Raw genomic sequence first — 19,756 nt, forward strand, 5'->3', positions numbered from 1 at the left:
CTGGACCAGAAGTAGTGGGACGGTGGCTCAGAAGCCCCTATCTCTGGGCTGGAAGCAGTGGGACTCAGTACTGTGGTCTGGTGGTCCAGTGTCCTCTGCATCTTTGTAGTGTGGAACCAGGTGGCTGTACAGAGGAGCAGGGTGGCGGGGGGGGGTGTCCTGTGGATTGTTGCCAGGGCATGGGCCGATTTGCATGTTCCATGCAATTCGTGACCTCTGTAGGGCGTGTGCATACCTGCCTGTCTGCAGTGGGGTGACTCGGCATGTTCCGTGTGACCATGACCTCCCTCAATTATTCATTTTAATCATTTTAATTCTTATTTACACTTTCAGTTTCTCACATTAGAAAAACTATTTGGTATTTACACATGTGTAGACCCTATTCTTGTAAGGAAGATGATTCTTATTCTCTCTCTCTCTCTCTCTCTCTCTCTTTCTCTTAGACTCTATTGAACCTGCAACATGGTCAAGCTCTAATGACCAAGATAAATAAGAAAGCTCAGAGAGACTGGGAATGTAGCTCAGTGCCATGCTTTGCCTGGCAAGTACAAGGTCCTGAGTTTGATTCCTGGCACCACAAAAACAAAAAAATCTCAAAGATATAAAAATACAAGGTCCTAACTCATCATAGCATACAACTCTATTATTGCTGCAATAGAATTACATATGAACAAGAATCAACAACATATTATTCTTCTAAGTGTGGTCCAGGCAGAACTGGTAATCCATCCCAAGAAGTCCCCAGACTGGTATATACCTTCTACTAAATGAAATGGTAATAGTGCCTCTTTTATGTTTCTAGTCAAACAAAAAGTCATTGTTGATCTTCTCAATCCAATTTCATATTTGGCTCCTTTGATGTGCTGCAGCATTTTCTTTCCATTTTCCTTGACAATTTTCATTTATTGCTTTCTCATACTTGTCTCTGTGATCACTCAGTTTAATCAATTAACAGTTTACCTTGAGCATCACTTGGAAAGCACATTTGTTTATCTACTGACTATCCCAAGTGCTGCTCTGATAGGTATCATTTTAACCAGTTGGGTCTTGTTTGCATTAGATAAACTCATACATCTATTTATTTGTTTTATATTGACTATTTTGGATACTTTTTATTTAGAACATTGTATTCACCTTTGATGTTTGTTTTTGGTAAAATCTAATAATAAGGTCTGGTTATTTTTTTATTAATTTGTGTTTATTTTTATTTGTGAAGAATAGCCAATAATTTTGTGCTACAATCTATAAAACTCTTATCATAAGTACATTAGGTATAATTTTTATACTTCTCCAGAACTCAGTGATATTCTTTTGCAATACAAAACAGACATGTTTGGGACAGAGATTGAACAGGAAGGAAGTGCAAAAAGATCTGCAAAAGAAAAAACTGAAAATGGTAGAAATATTAGTATATTAGAGAGGAAAGGTCTGTGTTATGAAATGGAAAGTCAAAAAAGATATCTTCTTATTGTCAACTATTCATAATACAGAAATGATAGGATTTGAAAGAAGAAACAAAACTAAAAAAATTCCAAAAGTGGTCTATGATTATAATAATCCTATGGTTGATGTTGACAGAGTTGAACAACATCTAACAAGCTGTCCTGTAATCAACAAATGAGGAACAAATATTAGTAACAATATGAAACTCATTTGTTATTTATTCAAAACATAGAGGTTCAAAAAGTCATTTACACAAAGGGGAAAAGGAAGTGGGAGGGGTAGGGGAAAGGAAAGAAGGGAATGGAATTAATATGAGAAAATGAAAAAAATGGAAACAAAGTCTTTGTAAATTGGGAGGGATGAAGGGGTTAAAGGGAGGGCAGGGGAAGGGGGAAAAATAAGAACAAAGAGAGATTATGTAAAGTTGCAAATTTCCAATGATGAATGTCATTATATTATATATCTAAAATGTACCAATAAAATTAATTTTAAAAAGTCATTTGCAATTTAGATTAGGTCTAACAGACCAAATAATTAAAAAATACAGGATAGCAAAATGCCAAATAGGATGTCCATCATTAGCATCTTCATGATTATGTTTAGTGGGTAGACATTTTATTGAAATTATACCACCCACAGAAAAAAGGAAAGGCCAACACAACAGCGTAAAGTATGTTGTTCAAGAAAGACAATAATGCAAAAAGAAATTGAAAAGAGAGTAGATACTGTTGTCCAGATTGTAACATTGCATTGTGTATTGAATGTTTTAAGATGCACCATATGCAGAAAAATTATTGAATAAATTTGATAAAATTGTCATTTCTATATTTTCTGTTATATTATCTTATAAAAATTAATGAAAAAAAGGCAATTTTTTTGTCATCTTGTATTTAAGTAATTCAACCAGTAAGTCATTAAACATCCCCATTATTTCCACTCCAGTCTCACTAGTATAAAAGGATGATACACAGGCCTTATTCTTTTTCTATTTCTTGCTGTACATAGTGTAGTGTCTTTTACATATAGGTCGGTTTGAGTTAACTCATTTCCTATATCACTGATGTTTTATCAATATTAGAGGGAATTCTTTTTTTTTTTTCTTGAGATAAGCTCTTGCTATGTAGCTTAGGCTGGTCTTGAACTCACTATGCAGCCCAACCTCACCTTGAATTTATGCTGATCCTCCTGTCTCATCCTCCCAAGTTCTGGGATTACAGACATGCACCAACATACCTGGCTCCAAGAAGGAATTCTTTCATGGAGAAAAACAATGGGCATAGTGGAAAATATGTAGGACTGAAAGACAAAAGATTTAGATCATACCTCAGGCTCTGGTGGATGATTAATTGAGTAATCTTGGGCAAATCACTTCCTCTCTGTTACTGCTTCATTAATTTGTAATACAATGGGGTTAGACTATGTGCTCACCAAAGTCTTTCTGGTTTACCATTCTCTAAATCTATAAAGATTAGGGTAGTTGTTTTCTTGAGAGCAGGTAGAATAAGCCATCTGTAGTTTCAACAAAGAGCAATGGAGACAATACAGTAAGTTGTCTGCAATCTGGATGTGGAGACTACTAGTGTTCCCTGAGCTTCTTTCAGATAAACTTGAGGGAAAACTTCATTTCTCTTTGAATATATCAGATTTGCTTGAGATACAGGCCTGGTCAGTTCCTCTAAAGGAAGGACAAGATTCTAGGTTTGGTAGAGTTTTCTAAACTAAGTACTAATTTTTATGATTTAAAGTTGCTCCGCTTGTCTTAAACCGTTCAAAGTTATACATCTCTGGTTCTCACAATATGATCATCATTGTTTATGTCTTTTAAAAGAGAAACTTCTGATACCATTTTTATTAGTTCATTTGTATTATTTCTTGTATGAGGTGCTTATCCTATTTGATCATATGCCTTCAAGATTCCAGGACAAATCATCTACCCTCACAGGTTTTAGTGGATGCCTGAAATCTAATCTCCATGGTTTCTAATAGGCTTCAGTTCCTAGGAAAATATATTGTATCTCTCCCATTATGTGGACATTTTTTGGTTTTAGGCCCTTAATACAGATATTCTTCATTTAATGACTTACCTGTTTAATGACTCTCTGGGCTTATGACCAAGGCATGCTGTTTGGACTTACAATGCTCAGCTCAGACTTATGACCCAGATTCAGACTTACCACACAGGAACTAGGAATGTGAGCAGCAGTGCAGCCTTATGATGGCCTCCTATAGTACAGTACTGTAATTTTTGCTGACTGTACTGTACAGTACTGTAGTTTTATGTTCTGTTATGCATTACAGTACTGCATGTAAGAGTTATGCAAATAAAAATAAAGCCACCAAGCTGGAATTTCCTCTGAGCATTTCTTTGTTCTGAATATTGTAATATACATACTATATACAATTCTCCACTTAACAGCCAATTCATTTAATGATCTAGTTGCTGTAACGGGACTCACTCATAAAATGTTTATAATTTGTTTTGTTCTAACAAAGTGCAATCAGTAATGTAAAGCTATCAAATTTACTTTAAGACAGCTGCTCTTATTTATGTATTTTGCAAAATTTCTCACATTCTTCTGAGGACCTAATTCCAGAATTAAGGTCATTTATTGAGATCATTTTAGAATCTAAATGTCTAAAGTCAACAAACTCCCACCCCTTTCCTTGCTGATCAAAGTTGCCTCTGACATTACCCCGGTTAAGTTGTTAGAAACATGAGGTATATTTGACTACCTCCCAATATATCAGTTACAAGAAGATAAAACAGTTTTATTTTTATATCAGATAAATGGTATAAAAATAAATGTTTCATTGCTCAAAAACGGTCTAAAATTTATTCATTTTACTTAACTTTTGTGCCTGTTGATTAATACAGTAGCACCTTATTCCTCTCTCTTCTAGCTTCTAACAACTACATTTTACTCTTTGATTCTTTGAATTTGAATATTTTAAATAGTCCACTCAAGTGGAATAGTGCAGTATTTGTCTTTTTGTGACTGGCTTATTTTGTTTAGCATAATGTTCTCTGTATTCATCCATGCCATTGCATATTATTACAGAATTTCCTTCTTTTTAAAGGCTGAATGGTATTCCCTTTTATGCTTATACCAACTTTTCTTTATCCATTCATCTGTTAATACACATTTAGGTTTTTAGTTTTATTCCATAGATCTTATTTATATTAAGTTCCCTGTGGAACAAATGAAGACTTCATTTTAGTTATCCCAAATTATTCCTTCTTCAAGAAAGAACAGCTTAGTTTTCTACTCAGGCAAGAATAACATAGAGTGGCAAAAACCTAATAGACTTTGACCCAGGGTAGGCCTGAGTTTGAATCATAGTAAAGACTATACTTAGGTGTGTGTCATTGGGCAAGTTACTTAAGATCTCTGATTCTCAGTTTTCTCATTTGTAATGTGAAGATAATAAAGGAGGTCAAATCATGGCAAAACCTGGAAATCCAGCCAGAGTCCCTCATGTAAAGGCAAGTTTCTTCAGTGTTGAAAGAAGCTCTTGAAAATTACATAGTGACATTAAGGAAGTACCAAAGAGGGAAACAGATGACTGTCCAGTTGCTGGATATTGGGAACTCTTGTATGTGAAAGAGCAAACTGTATCTTCTTCCCCTGAGTACTGCAGAAAACAGTAATGCAGGTGCATTCATCTCAGGTATATATAGCCAGGGTCTTAGTGAATAGAGTGAATTGGAAGTACCTTTAGGACTACACAAGTAAATGGCCTGGGAAAAATTAGGAATTGAGCCGGACTTGGTGGTGCATGCCTGTAATCCCAGCACTCTGGAGGCTGAGGCAGGAGGATCACCATGAGCTTATGGCCAGCCTCGGCTGCATAGTGAGTTTGAGGCCAGCCTGAACTGCATAGCAAGACTCTGTCTCAAAAAAAAAAAAAAAAGAAAAGAAAAGTTATGATTGAAGTAAACTGGACTCTATTAAACTGATTTATACTACATGATTAAAAGCTTATGGTCTTAACATAAATAGAAAAAAATGAAATGTCTGTTGAACCTTATCTAAAGTTCCCCAAATAATTATTTTAATTAATTTAGCTAAAATTATTGAGAATAAATTGAAAAATTTAAAAGATAGGGCTAGAGATTGATCTTCTAAATTTAATTTTATATCTAGAAAGATATTTATAGATAATCTTGATTGGTTTATATTAGATAGTAAGTATTAAGAAGTAATTAAGCTGTATTCATAAAGAGTCCACCAGCTTGATTTAAAACTTAAAATTTGTTGGGCATGGCAGTGCACACCTGTAATCCCAGCACTCAAGAGGCTGAGGCAGGAGGATCACCGTGAGTTGAAGGCCAGCATAGGCTACATAGTGAGTCCATTTCCAGCCTGAACTACATAGCAAGACCCTGTCTGAAAAAAAGTAAAACTTAAAATTTTGCACTTTATAACAAAATAAGAAAATATGACATAATTATATAGCATTACTTTTTCCTATTATATATATACATTCATTGAAAAATACTTGGTCTGTATGCATTTGGCTTAGCTCTTTTTAACTGAAGCTCTTTAGGAGAGAGAGAGAGAGATAGTCTCACCCATCCTTATATTCTCAGCTTAATCTAGGACTTGAGATCATACTGTTTTTTTTTGGTACCAGGGGTTGAACTCGGGACCTTGTGCGTGCGAGGCAGGTAGCAGAACCACTGAGCTAAATCCCTGGCCCTTGAGATCATACTCTTAATAGGTGTTTCTGACTGGCATTGAATTGGTGGCAGGAATCAAGCTTGAAGATGATATCTGATTATTGTTGGTTTGGGAGAGATACAGCCACAGTGTTGGCCTTGGCCTTCTACTGTGTTATTACTATTTTTGACAAAAGGCATAGAAAAAGAATTATGTAGATGATACCAACTGGTGATTAGAGGTTGGAATTTTAAATGACTAAAAAATTAAGTGATATAGAATATGTAACTAAGGTGAGTACCAAGTAAATTTCCATATCTTGTTAAATAGCAGTCAAGAAATGTGCTGTTTAGTTGCAAGTAGAGCTAAAAAATGGAGAGCACTGGGTATGAAGGTGGAAAGCAAGTTTCAATTTATTCATAAATCAGGAAGAGAGAGGTACTCAAGCTTAACAGCATATTGATCACTGAAGGACCCTAGTTAACAAGACAGACTCCATATTGCTGCTGAACGACCCACCTGCCTGCCCTTTAAATGAACTCAGAAGGAGGAAGCTTAAAAACCTCCTCCCCTTAGAAAGTCTCTTTAGAAATAACAATTAATCAACTATTGCTTTACAAATGTTCTAACAGCAGGACCTTCTGCTTCTGTACCTTTTGATTGCTTTACTAGTTCTATCCCATAGGGGGACCTAGAAACTGTTGGCCTCAAAGGTGTATAAAACATGTTTATCAACCCCCAGTCGAGGCTCGAGTCCGATGCCCGGCTTGGGTCCCGGCCGGTAATAAACTCCTGTGTGGATTTAATATCGGTCTCTGGTTGGTTCTCTCTCACTGGGTACAACAATCACAACTTCTCCCTCCTCAGAAACTTATGATTGCCTATAGATAAAAAATATACATTTGATTTCATTAGAGTTTTAAAAAATTATTTCTCAAGATTTGCTCTGCTACTGTAAATCTATTAGCATAATATCAAATTTGCTTCTCTATGGTGCATTCTGGTAGAAAAATTCTACCAGTGCTCCCTGGGCACTCTTTAGAAAAAGGAATGACAGCACAAAGAGTAACATATCAATATTCTGATGTTCAGGCTTTTGTGAAGATTTAAGAACATACATGATTACAGAATAAATCATATGAAAAAAGATGAAAGCTGTGTTCCCAACCTTAAAGTGATCAAGTCAATGAAAAGGAAGTGGGTATAGGATACTGAAAATAATTCTCAAACAGAACTATCCAGTAAAGAGCAGCTACCAGAATTGACTGTAAAAATTTCTATTTGAGACTGAATGACTTAGTTTTATAGAAGAGTAGAGTTTAAGAGCACTTAGAGCACATCTAATCCAACTCTACTCCCTTTATGATCCAGAAAGATAAAATGGTTGCTGAATGTAGCACACCAAACTAGTGGTAGAGCCTGTATGCCTGAGTCACAATCCAGTGCTATTTTCACTATACCACATCACTGAGTTTCAGATTCAACAAATATTTTCACTAAACATTGATATATAAGACAAATTTATATACTGGTGCAAATCATGGCAGTTGAACACAGTTTGCAGAGGACTGCACAAATGCCAAGGATTGATCTATTTCTTTTCTCCTTTTTTGGCTATGAGAGTACTGTTTACTGAATATTAGAAATTACAAATATCTTTTTAATTTTCTTGTTTCTCTTCATTTAATCTGTTCTTATCACTTATGCTGAATTATTCTTAAAGCACAGTTCTACTCATAATATTTCCCTCTCACAGGCCTTTGGTGACCTACTAATTAAATTCAAAGAGTTATTATAGACTACAACAATATTCTATCCTAGCTTTATAATTTTCCATTGTTCACTATATGTACATGATATAAATATGACACTATGGCCAGCTCCCAGCCCTCATTTTGTTTCTTCTTCTTTGCTCGAGCCATATTGCCATTTATTAAATGCCATTTGTCTGTATTGATTATGCCATGTACTTCTAACCATCTTTAGATGAATTCTTACATCATATCCTCCATGAAATCTTTACTGTCTTCTGTACTACTGTGATATACTAATTATATTATAAGGGATGTTATTAGCTACTTCTGGGTCAATTCTTTGTTAGATCTTTGGAAAGTAAGACACAGGCCCTACCTATGAAAAATTGACTTTCTGCTAGAGGGAAACACAGATATGTTAACAAATTAATGTACTATATCATTACTGCTTCTGTGATAGATGTATATAAAGACACAAAGAATAGAAATAGTAAACTATGTTTATATGTTAGGAAACAGTTCATAAAAGAGAGAAGAGGATGGCAGATGGAGAGGAGCATTCTAGGCTCTAGGGAGCCTTTCTAGGGAGAAAGTAGAATGAATGGGGCATGGAGGTGTGAAATAGCTTGGAATATTTAGGGAGCATTTAATTAATATGCCTGAAATATAAGATGGTGGGTGTACATGTATTCATATTTGTGTATTTAGGTGTGTATGTCTGTGTGTGATTGAATTATTAGATTTAAAACTGGGAATTAGGTTGGGACAAAATGCAGGAACTAGGTCATGAAAGGTCTAATATACCATTGTGGAGAACTTGAAAATATGTATGAGTTTAGTAATGGGGAGATACTAGAGGATGTAGAATGAGAAAAGAATACTGGCACATAAAGGAAAAAGAAAATGCAGCTGCATAATAGAGATTGTTCATCCCTGCAAGACTTGATTTTCTTAATAAAGTAAGAGACAACATTGTCTGTTGTGAAAGGAGGACTGAGAGTCAAATTCTAATACATTCAATGAATGGAGGGGGATAACTAAGAGATCAATAGATAGTGACATTAATAGGGATGATTTGAGACTAACATAGATAAATGTCTTTTTTTTATTATGGCTTTTGCAAAAGAGTAATGGTTTAGAAGTGGCACCAGGAAGCCAGAAGACAGCAAACAGACTCTCTGTCTCATAGTACGTAGGAGGTAGAAAAAACTTATCTTTAATGGCAAGAACCAAGTATCTTAAGGCAAAGAGGTAGTGGGAGAATTCCTTGTAGAGGTTAGAAAGTGGCAGAATTCATTCAAAATGGAAAGAGGGTGTTCAAGGATACGTAGAAGAAAGAGTTGGTAGATGGGTTAGATGTAGAAGGAAGAATTAGGAAGAAGAAAATTCAGGGTATTCTTAGGATGTTAGAACCTTAGCGAAAATTTACTCAGAGAGGTTGGATTGTTCAGTCACAGAATGTAATTTTCTGTTTCTACTTTTTTCTTTCTCTTCTTAACTTCTAGTAAATTGTAATTTGCCTAATCCTCACTGCTAAATTATAGACAACAAAAAGGATCAGAGCGAATAAATATGTATAGTTTCTGCAAAACCTAGCAAGAATCATTATACTTGGTGTTCAATAAAAGTGTTGAATCAGACCAACTCCTCTAAAATTATTTTATACAAACTTAAATATCACATAGTTTTTCTTATATGAGAAACTCAAAGTATAAATAATTTAAAGAGCAAAATAAAAGACAGATAATAGGAAACAGGGAGATAACCTTTCGTAAATGAGTGGGGGACCAAGAGATGGAGGGAGGCAAGAGAGAGGGCTGGGGAAGAGTAAGTAAAAAGAATTAAGATGTATTATGTATATGTACCAACTCCCCATGATGAATGTAATCATTACGTATTGCAAGCATGTACTAATAAAAATAAAAAATTGTTTTATTAAGGTTCATTAGATCTATAGCTCATTTATTATATTACTTTCTTATTTTTCCTTTGGTTTCTTGAAAAATTCATAGGGAATTTTTTTCCAGAACATTCTTAAAGCAAAAACTTGATAAACATAACTTTGTATGAGAGTGAAATTTGACCTGTTTCTTTCCCATCCAATCAAAGATGTACATAAGTATAACAGATAAATTGTTATTTACTGCAGATCAGTTGAAAATGAGTCCAGTGGGTTCAATTAAATTGCAAGTTCTTTGAAAGCGGGTATTCTATCTTGACATCTCCTTCTGTGATTTTTACTTCCCTTTATACTTCCCTATTTTCCCTCTACAGTGGTTATTATAATACTTCACATATACAGCAAGAACACAATGAATGGATGGTAAGATTCTATGTCATTTTTTAAAAAGAAAATTTTATTATTGAGCCATGTCATTACAATGTGGTCTTTGTTATTTCAAGAATAGGTACTAGTTGAGGCAGAAACAGTCTTTGCAATCTTGTTCCAGTGTACTTTTACATGTGAAAAACCTGAAACCTGGGGATGGAAGTAGGGTGGTGATGACTTGCTGAAGAACACATGACTAGTGAGGAAGGTGGAATCAGAATCCAGGTGTTATGATCACCAGACCAGTTCTGATATCATGCTCCTGTCCCCATCTATACTCTTCCCTTAGATCTCTCTTCATTAATGACCTATTTTTCAGGTAGTCAGTTGAGGTCATCAGTGCAACCAAAATCTGTTAAATGCCCACATATCATTTATTTAACTTTTACATGGATGACTCAAATCTCTGTCTTAGCCACATACTACTTACCTGAACTGTGATCTCTCATTTTCAGCTGCATATTACATTTCTCTACTTGAATCACTTGACTTTTTTTCTTAATTCTAACATCTGTCCTTTCCAAGTTAACTTCCACAGCTAACTTCTATGTTTTTTAATTGTCACTAATAGTTTTCTAGTCACCTAAGCACAGAACCTAGCCGGTATCTTTGACAACCGACATCCTGTCTTATAGCCATCATTAAGTTCTGTTGATTCTCATTTTGCCACATGTTCTATCTCTCTTTTACCAACTTAGTTTAAAGTCCTTATCTCACCATGTGTTGGCTACTTGAAAATACATACATGAACAATAATCCTTTTTTCAAAGAAGTAAACCTTGGAAATTTCTACTTATACTTCAAGATGCAGGTTGATAATGTCATTCGTTATGAATGCTGCCATGTGCATGGTTCTATTACTTATTACAGTGGTGTTATTACTTTTTTTGCTTATATGTATGTCATTTAGGCAGTGAGCCCACTAATGTCACAGTGTGTTTTGTTCATTTTTCTCTCTTCTAATTGGGAAACTTGAGTAACTGTGTGGTTTTAAGTACTTTTGAATAATAGGGTCTAGGAGATGGACAGATGAGCATGTTTTTGGTGTGAAAACATGAGACTTATTGTACCGAAATATAAATAAATAATTGTGTAAAGTAGAAGTGAAATGTGGACACCTCTAGGAGGGAAGAGTCTATTAAAAAGAAACCTGAGAAGTCAAAAAGAGTGTAGAGGACCATGACGCATAGATGGACATTTTAAAAATCACTGAAGTGAAAGACGTAATACACACATTGGGCAGGAAGGAAAGGTACAGAGTTTAAAATAAAGAAGGTGTCGGTGGTCTGGTGAGGCTGGAGGAGAGTTCAAAAGTGACATAGTCAGAGACTGATGAGAACTCAAAGACCCAAGGATGCATTTGACCATAGAGCCTGGGTGGAACTGATGATGGGTGTTTTTTTGTTGAACTAACAAAAGCAATTAAAAGATTAAACCAGTATCTGATTGTAGATTAATGATTCCATCAAGTTGAAGCTTCCCCAATACTTCCTGTACATTTCTAGTAAGTACTAGCATGTACCAGATGGTCTGTTGTGTTGGAGGACCGCCAACAGGGCTGGGGTGACAAGGGTAGGGCTGAAGCAGAAGAGGAAGTGGAAGAGGCTGGGACTCAGTCAGAGATCAGTCTCCAAAGGCAGTTACTTCCTCCACTTTTGCTGAGTAGTAGCAAGATGTAGAAAACTTAGATTTTATCAGGGAGCAGCTCAGTGGAGGCCCTCATTTTTATTTGACTTAGACACCAATTGCCTCTTTCTTCCTTTCCTTGTAGCCTATTATTGTCAAATGAAAAGAAGTTTGTTGTGGTGTTAATCCTGTAATTTTGATATCAGAGAGGTTAGAAAAAATGTTGTGTGAATTCTTTGATACAGCAGGTGTTCCTTGATATTTGTTGGATAGATATACAAATGAGTAGGATAATAAATAAGCATGAATACTTTGTAAACTGTAAACCAATATACAAATAAGCATTTGAATTATTTTCTTTCCAACTCATACTAGGCTCAGCTCATGTCTCATTTTCTGATACTGACTTTGACCACCCTATCCCATACTCATCTCTATCTTTGAATTTGTCTTATGTTTGTTATCTGTAGCAACCATATTGCAGTCAGTATTCTACTATCTTGTATTACATTTTATTGGCATGTAGGAATCTTATTTCTCTGGTGGATTGTGAACTCCCTTTGGATAAGAAGAACAAATCCAGTAATTTTTTTCTTAAGTTTTTGATCCCAAAGCCTAGCTTATAACAGCATTTTGCCCTTAGAAAAATATGTAATAAATGTTTATTGAGTGATTTGTTGTTGATTGAGTAAAGCAAAGATACCCACCCTTCATAGAGATTTAATCAATATACAATCAAACCTGTAATACTTATTTCAGTGGCTTTTCATGGTAGTTAGTAAAAGATCTTGGTGTTGGAGGCAGACAGATTCTCCCACCATTAGTGCAGGCCTATCATTACAATAAGTAGTTTTCCTACTTGGTATTTCCAGAAATATGCTTAGCAGCATTTGTACTGGTATTAAAAACTTATTGCATGGTTCAAAGTGCTCAAATGTTTCTTCTTCAGTAGTTTATTCTCCTTAAAGGGAGAACATCATATTCATCAAATTTGGCCAACTTTGATGTCAGACAGTTGGAATCCAAATACAGGACACTGTCAAGCCCAAAAGGCATTCCAAGCTAATGACACAGTGTGTCCCTTTGCATAGTACTGTGCCACACACACAGTATTCAGATTAAAGTGATGTATAAGACTAGAATTGAAATGAAAGTCATAAAAAGGCAATAGAGATCTTAATGAGTGTACGAGTGTAGGTGTAGGTATATGGTGGTAGAAATATGTTACAGAAAACCTATATACTTTTGAATGTTTTATAGGAACTACCTATGGGGCATACCTTCTTCCAAGGATACCTGTATAAGTCTGTACTTAATTATCAGCAATTGAGAATACCTTGAGTCTCTGAGGACGTTGTTCACAGCTGAATCTGTGGCCTGCCCCTACCTTCTTGGAACATAGATGCCTGGATCTTGGGAGCAAGATAATGGTTCTGTAGAAGATAGCTTTTTATCAAAGGCCTTTTGTCTTAAATAAGAATTAAAATTGTCATTAAGCATAATGTTTAACCAATTTGGAATGAAAAGAAACTTCTAGTATCTTACGAGGTTTGGAGACTTCCTTGGAATTTTAGAATAAGCTCATAAGACATGTCAGAGATGTTTGAGTGTTGTTATTATTAGCTCAGTTCCACTTAGCCTGCTGCATTCATGATAACACAAAAATAACCCTATGTAAAAACAAAGGATATTAATATGACAAATGAGAAATCTTAATGAGTCTTATACTTTAGACAGTTCAAAATATCATTTCAAACTGATTTTTTCTTTTGTTTTTAGGGAAAGAGGATTGATTTAAAAAAAAACAACCCCAAAACCCAAATGTATCAATCTGACCTCTTTTTCCTTTTCCATCAGTTACATTTAAGTATCAATACTGGCATATATTGATTCTCCAAGCACTAAGATAACATCATTTTATTCATTAAAAGGGAAATCAAATATGTACTGACATGACCAATCGACCATGTTTACCCTTTTGTTTTTGTCTTTTCTCCCCTATTTCAACAAAGACCTCTTCCTGATTAACTTCTGCCAAAATTTTAAAGATTTTTCTTTCTCTTTTCTCCCATATGTATCTACTCCCCTCCCAAATTCAGAAGGGCTCATGGTGAGAAATCATGGTAGGATAGAGTAAAAATTCGAAAGAATAGATAAACATGATAAAAGAATTGAGTGCAACATATTTAAACAGTAGCCTTTTCTACTAACTGATGAAAAATTTAATTTAAAAATTTTTATTAGTACATATTTACAGTATATAATGTTTACATTTTTTGTGGGGAGTTGATACACGTATATAATAGCTTAATTCATTTTTTCATGTTTTTATCACTTCCTTCTCCTCCTTCTACCTCTCTCCATCTCTTGATTCTATTCTTATTTGAGAAACATCTATCTCCCTACTTTCTATAATCTACCTTTTATATTGCTCTTCATTTGTATTTTGAGTTTCTCATATAAGAGAAACTATGCAATATTTAAGGTTGTGTGGACTGATTTATTTAACTTAACATTATGGTTTCACTAGGAAGAATTTTTAGAGGCAAAAGTAATTGTCATTTGGAGGTGCTTAGCAGTAGGATTATAATATAAATTAATGGGCCTAAGATGTCTGTACCTATTAATTGATTAAATGACTTTATTGCCTTTTTTGATAGAAAAAAATTATATTTTCTATGAATTTATCAGACTTCTTGGCAGTTGTGTTTCCTCAGGGTAGGGTAGCAAATCAGCATTCTGACTCATGAATCCATCTCTTTGGTAGGGTTGATTAGTATGCATATGTCTCTTAAGAATTCGGTCCTACCTGAGAAAGCTTCTCACTAGCCCTCAAATTTTATCACATAGATGTCTATGTGGCCTGACGCTCACATAACACTGGGGTGAGGGATAGAAGTAGCTCTGGATTTTTGTATTTTAGAGAGAGACACATACAGTGTATATACCTATATATTCTAGGAACATTATATCACAACCAAATTTATGGTTGTATAAGTGGCTTTATGAGGGTAGTGAAATATTGTATTACATTCTGAACTTGATGTTAGAAATTGTTTTTATCCTTAACTTTTAATCCTATGAATCAATAGGCTTAATAATAGTGAATAATAGTGAAAAAATAGTGAATAAAAATATGGGTAGTATGTTCACAGAAATACTGCTTTTAGATATTTCATTCCTTTCAGAATTGAAGCTTGAAGGGGTATTGCAGAGCTAGAGGCCGCCAGTAGATAGGATCTTATTGACAGGTTTTAGGACTAGGACAAGATTTTTGACTTAGAGTGAGGTATCTGGCCTAGAAGTGTAGAGTAAGTAGTAGGAGGTAGCTGGTCATATTCCCTCCACATTCAACCAGTCTTGTTATGTGTTTTATCTTCCTAGAATGAATGAACTTTAAACAAAACCCTTTGGATGGTGGTTTGAATTATCAAGTTGTTTTCATTTTAACAGACTTGGAAAATACCCCTATCAGCACAGTGCTGCTTTGATATACAAAGAATATAGGAAATACTGATGTTCAATAATTTGTTAGAAAATATTACAAATGGTACTGGGAAAATTGATTACACTCATTCAGAATATTGAATCTAGACCATATTTATTACCTTGCACCAAAATAAATCCAACATCTATTCATAATAAAATATCTGAAGAAAATAGATATAAAAGGACCTTATCTCAACCTGATAAAAGCCATTTATGAAAAACCTGCTACCAACATCATATTAAATGGGGAAAAACTGAAAGCTTTCCCTCTAGAATGCGGAACAGCCAGGGATTTAGCTCAGTGGCACCACACCTGCCTCACAAGTGCAAGGTCCTGGGTTCGATCCCTGGTACCACAAAAAGAAAAAAAAAAGGTAAAATGGGGAACAAGACAAGGATATCCACTATTACCACTCCTGTTCTATATAGTACTTGAAACATTGGCTGAAGCAATCAGGGATGAGAAAGAAATAAAGAGATACATATAGGAAAGGAGGAAGTCAAATTGTTACTATTTGCAGATGGTACAATTCTTTACATAGAAGAGCCAAAAAATTCCATCAAAAGACTTCTATAATTAATAACAATATTCAGCAATGCAGCAGGATACAAAATCAACACATAAAAATCAATAGTGTTTTTGTACATTAATAATGATGGCACTGAGGAAGAAATTGGGGAAATAATACCTTTCACAGTAGCATCAAGAAAAATTAAATACATTGGAATTAATCTAACCAAGGAAGTGAAAAGATGTCCCCTATTCCTGGAGAGGCAAAACCAATATTGTCAAGATGGTCATACTTCCAAAACTGGCCATATATATATATATATATATATATTTTTTTTTTTAGTGCAATCTTAATCAATACCAAAAGCATTCCTCACAGAACTGGAGAAAACAATTTTGAAATTCATATGGAGCCAGAAGAGACTTAGAATAGCAAGAGCAATTCTGGGCAACAAGAGCAAAGCCAGAGGTATCATAATCCTGGATTTCAAGTTATATTATAGAGCTATCATGACAAAATTAACATGGTACTAGCAAAAAAAAGACATGTGGATCAATGGAGCAGAATAGAGGACGCAGAAACAACTTCAGACATGTTCATCCATCTGAAGGCATCGACACTACTCATTTCAATCTTTGATCATTTCTTTTATTTTTTTCTCTATACAAATTTTTATTTGTTTTATGACCTTGGCTATCAAAATCTCCAGATTTAACTTTGGCCTACATTTTTTACCCATCAGTCACATTCGCTATCATTATTTTTAAGTCAATCATTACTTATTTCTCAATGAATTCTTGCCATCACTTCAAACTCAACAGTTCAAAACCTGTGCTCATTATGTCCTAAAATTGTTACTTCTTCTTTAAGTCACCTATTTTCTGATGAGTAGTAATACTACTGCCCAGATTTCACAGGTTTGGAATTTCAGACATATCTCCCAGAATCTCTGTATCTAATCACTCATGAACTTCCATTTATTATTCTTTTTAAATGTCTCTTGAGTTCCTCTCCATTCTATTTCCACTATCACTAACCTAAACTTCTCCCCTTTGTCTTTCCAGCTGTAGTTTGCACCAAATGTAGTAAAGCTGATAAAATTCTGCAAGACTCATCTATTCAAAATATTTTTCTATTGTCTTTAGATATTAATAATTTGCTGATAGTTTCCCATTAGAAAATGCCTGAAATTCAGTGTCGCATAAAATTTGCCCTTAGACATTCATTCAAATTTACTTTCTGTTACTTCACAATCCAGTGCCTTTACTCTAGCCAAATCAGGCTCATTGGTGTACCCTGCAGATGTTAAGCTCACTCTTGACACAGATTATTTCTGACATAATTTCTGTGACAAGAACTGAATCCAAACAACCTATTTTAGCCACATCTTATGTGTTTGGCACATTTGCTCAGAACAGTCACAAATCCTAGATATTCTTTTAGAGCTATACTATTTTGTTTCTTCTTTGAAACCTTCTCCATTTAGCTGGTTTTTGTTCACTCAGCTTCTTTGCCATTAAAAAATGGCACTGGTTTATGGTCTCATATTTTTTATGCTCTCTAGGTCTTTTAGTTCTACCAACACTACATTCCCCAAAGTCAGGAACTATGTCTTACCTTACTTTGTGCCATGTATTCTACTGAGCTTGATTAATACTTGTTTACAAGGATTACCACACATTTTAGATATTTCAATAGGAACATGAGAAATAACAAAATGGATCAAAATAGAATTCTATGCAGAACTAGGTTAATTAGGCAATTATGATAGTTACCATTCATAGTATCAAATCCACAAAATTATGTACATATTTTAAGAATTACTACCTTCCCTTTAAAATCCCTTATTACCAACCAATGATCCTGCAAATGCAAATTTATAATTTTCTTTACCATAGAAGAATCTTGCTTTTATCTTAAATAAATAGCTCATGAATTCATTAAAAGTTTAATTAGGAGGGGCCGGGGATTTAGCTCAGTGGTTCTGCCGCCTGCCTCGAAAGCTCAAGGATCTGAGTTCGATCCCCGGTACCAAAAACAAAAATTTAATTAGGTTATGAGGGAGAAAATAATACAAAGTGAGAATTGATGACTCTGGATTAGGAAGACACTGACATATTAGATTCAGCCTCAATTCAATCTGTAGACTTTCCTTAACCTATCATTCTGTTTGGGCTAACTGGGTCCCTGGCTAACTTATTTTATTTGCAGGAACTGATTAGCTGGTATGGCTGATATTAATGGAAATTGAGGACCAGTTTTTAAGAAAATGAATGTAAAAAAAGAAAATGAATGTAAATATATTTGTGGTTGTTTATTTACTACAAACAAATTTATTAATATATTTAAAATATGCAGTTAACTGTATTTTATAATGAATTTTAAAATATAAATATTATTTTATTTAAAATAATATACAAACAATTTCAGGTTAGTTATATTTTCTTTTAGAAAAATAACCTGCTAAGTACATGGTGTGGGATCTCTCTGGATTTCAAAACAATTTCAGAACACTTGAAGACAGAAGCGTTGAATTCAAAGAAGTGGACCTCACCAGCCGATTTGTTTACCCTTACAAACAAATGATGCCAAGTAGAAAAAATGCTGCTGGCCAAAGATTTTGATAAAAATAAAACTGGCTTTGTGTTAACTTGGTCTGTATCAGAGTTGTCTAAATTACTAAACAAACCATACAATTTTCTTAAACTCACTTATAATTGAAAGAGCTTTCTTTCTTTTTGAAGTCTCTAGTCAGAGCTTCACAGCTTGCCTATTTCTAGTTGGGTGATGTGTTTCAAGAAAATTTCTTAACCTTTTTGAGTCTCTTTTTTCTTTTTTCCAGAGAGAGAGAGAGGGAGAGAGAGAGAGAGAGAGAGGGAGAGAGAGAGAGAGAGAGAGAGAGAGAGAGAGAGAGAGAGAGAGAGAGAGAGAGAGAGAGAAACACTTACCGTGTCTAAATCATGGAATGCTGAGAGGTTCAAGTTGTATACTGAGTGTGAAAGATACCTTGTGAAAATGCTAAGTCACTCTACACTTTTTAGTTTACCTTCAGCAGTCATTATATATTTTCTTTCCATATTGAAAGAAACTTGCCATTAACTAGAGAAACTCCAGTGAGTCCTTAAAATAGGATTTGAAAATATACCCTACATTTCTTCCCTAATTGCAAAGTTGCTGGAGTCTTGGGGAGTGTCCTCTCTGTATTTTGCCACATTGGGCCCCAAGCAGAAGGAGTGAACAATACTTGTTGATAGACTAATTAAATCTCTGGCCAAGAAATAAAGCAGACAGAATTCATATTAGCAGCTTAATTTAAAGCTGGAAAGGCAGATAAGTTATCCTCAAACTCTGGGGAATTGGTTAAACTGAATATTATTGTATACTGTATAACGCTTTGGTAATAGTACTGAAATACCAAATCTCCTTACCTGGTGCCTTCAAGGATCACAGTTTAGGGTCCTTTTGCATTTGCTTTCAGAAGTAAGCTCCAAATCTTCAGGAAATCCGATATACCAGCCTCTCAAAAAGCTAACACTCCTTGGTGAGCTGCAGTGTAAATCTTGATGCGTCCCAAGGTTCTAAAAGTGCACTCAATTCAGAGTGTTTGCTGTTTAGGCAAGCTTTTTAATTTTAATTTTTTTATTTTTGCAAAGATGGGTTGCTGCTATTTTCAAGAGAGCCGGGCAGGGACATTGACTAGCCAATGTATACAGATTCTTCTTCCTCTTTCAGAGTAGTTCTCAAACTATTTAAAGCATGCCTGAGTTTGGCTTCTCTAGTACAAAGTGGGGGGAAGGGAAGGAACAGAAAGGGAAAAAGAATTGAAACTGGAGACTTGCAGTTTGTGTGTACAAATGAACTTTTATCCTCTAGTTTCAGCAATAGAATTCTCAGGAAGTCATGCAGCTCCTCTCAGATGGGAAACAGGGAGGACTATCTTCT

At 34.8% G+C, this 19,756-nt stretch overlaps 1 protein-coding gene and 1 long non-coding RNA gene across 4 annotated transcripts in view; one reads left to right on the forward strand and one right to left on the reverse strand.

Annotated features, from left to right (window-relative positions):
• LOC110346222 (uncharacterized) overlaps positions 1 to 18,418 on the forward strand; it is a 66,801-nt gene extending 48,383 nt beyond the window's left edge. The window contains exon 3 of the long non-coding RNA XR_002390125.2: positions 18,266 to 18,418. This is a non-coding gene — a long non-coding RNA (uncharacterized LOC110346222). The remainder of the gene's footprint in view (positions 1 to 18,265) is intronic.
• Positions 1 to 19,538, reverse strand: part of Cysltr1 (cysteinyl leukotriene receptor 1) — a 41,219-nt gene extending 21,681 nt beyond the window's left edge. Inside the window, exons 1-2 of one of the 3 annotated variants that reach the window (XM_004867479.3) lie at positions 19,243 to 19,382; positions 2,677 to 2,739 (exon numbers count right to left, since the gene is read on the reverse strand). The gene's annotated coding sequence lies outside the window, so the exon portion shown is untranslated. Of the gene's footprint in view, positions 1 to 2,607; positions 2,740 to 19,242 lie in introns of those variants that run through there. The other 2 variants (XM_004867478.3, XM_087196606.1) reach the window with 2 other exon arrangements.
• Between the last annotated feature and the right edge of the window lie 218 nt (positions 19,539 to 19,756).

Source organism: Heterocephalus glaber, unplaced genomic scaffold, assembly GCF_053883595.1.
Source record: "Heterocephalus glaber isolate CG9 unplaced genomic scaffold, H.glaber_assembly_v1.0 deba00001613, whole genome shotgun sequence".
Taxonomy (NCBI): domain Eukaryota; kingdom Metazoa; phylum Chordata; class Mammalia; order Rodentia; family Bathyergidae; genus Heterocephalus; species Heterocephalus glaber.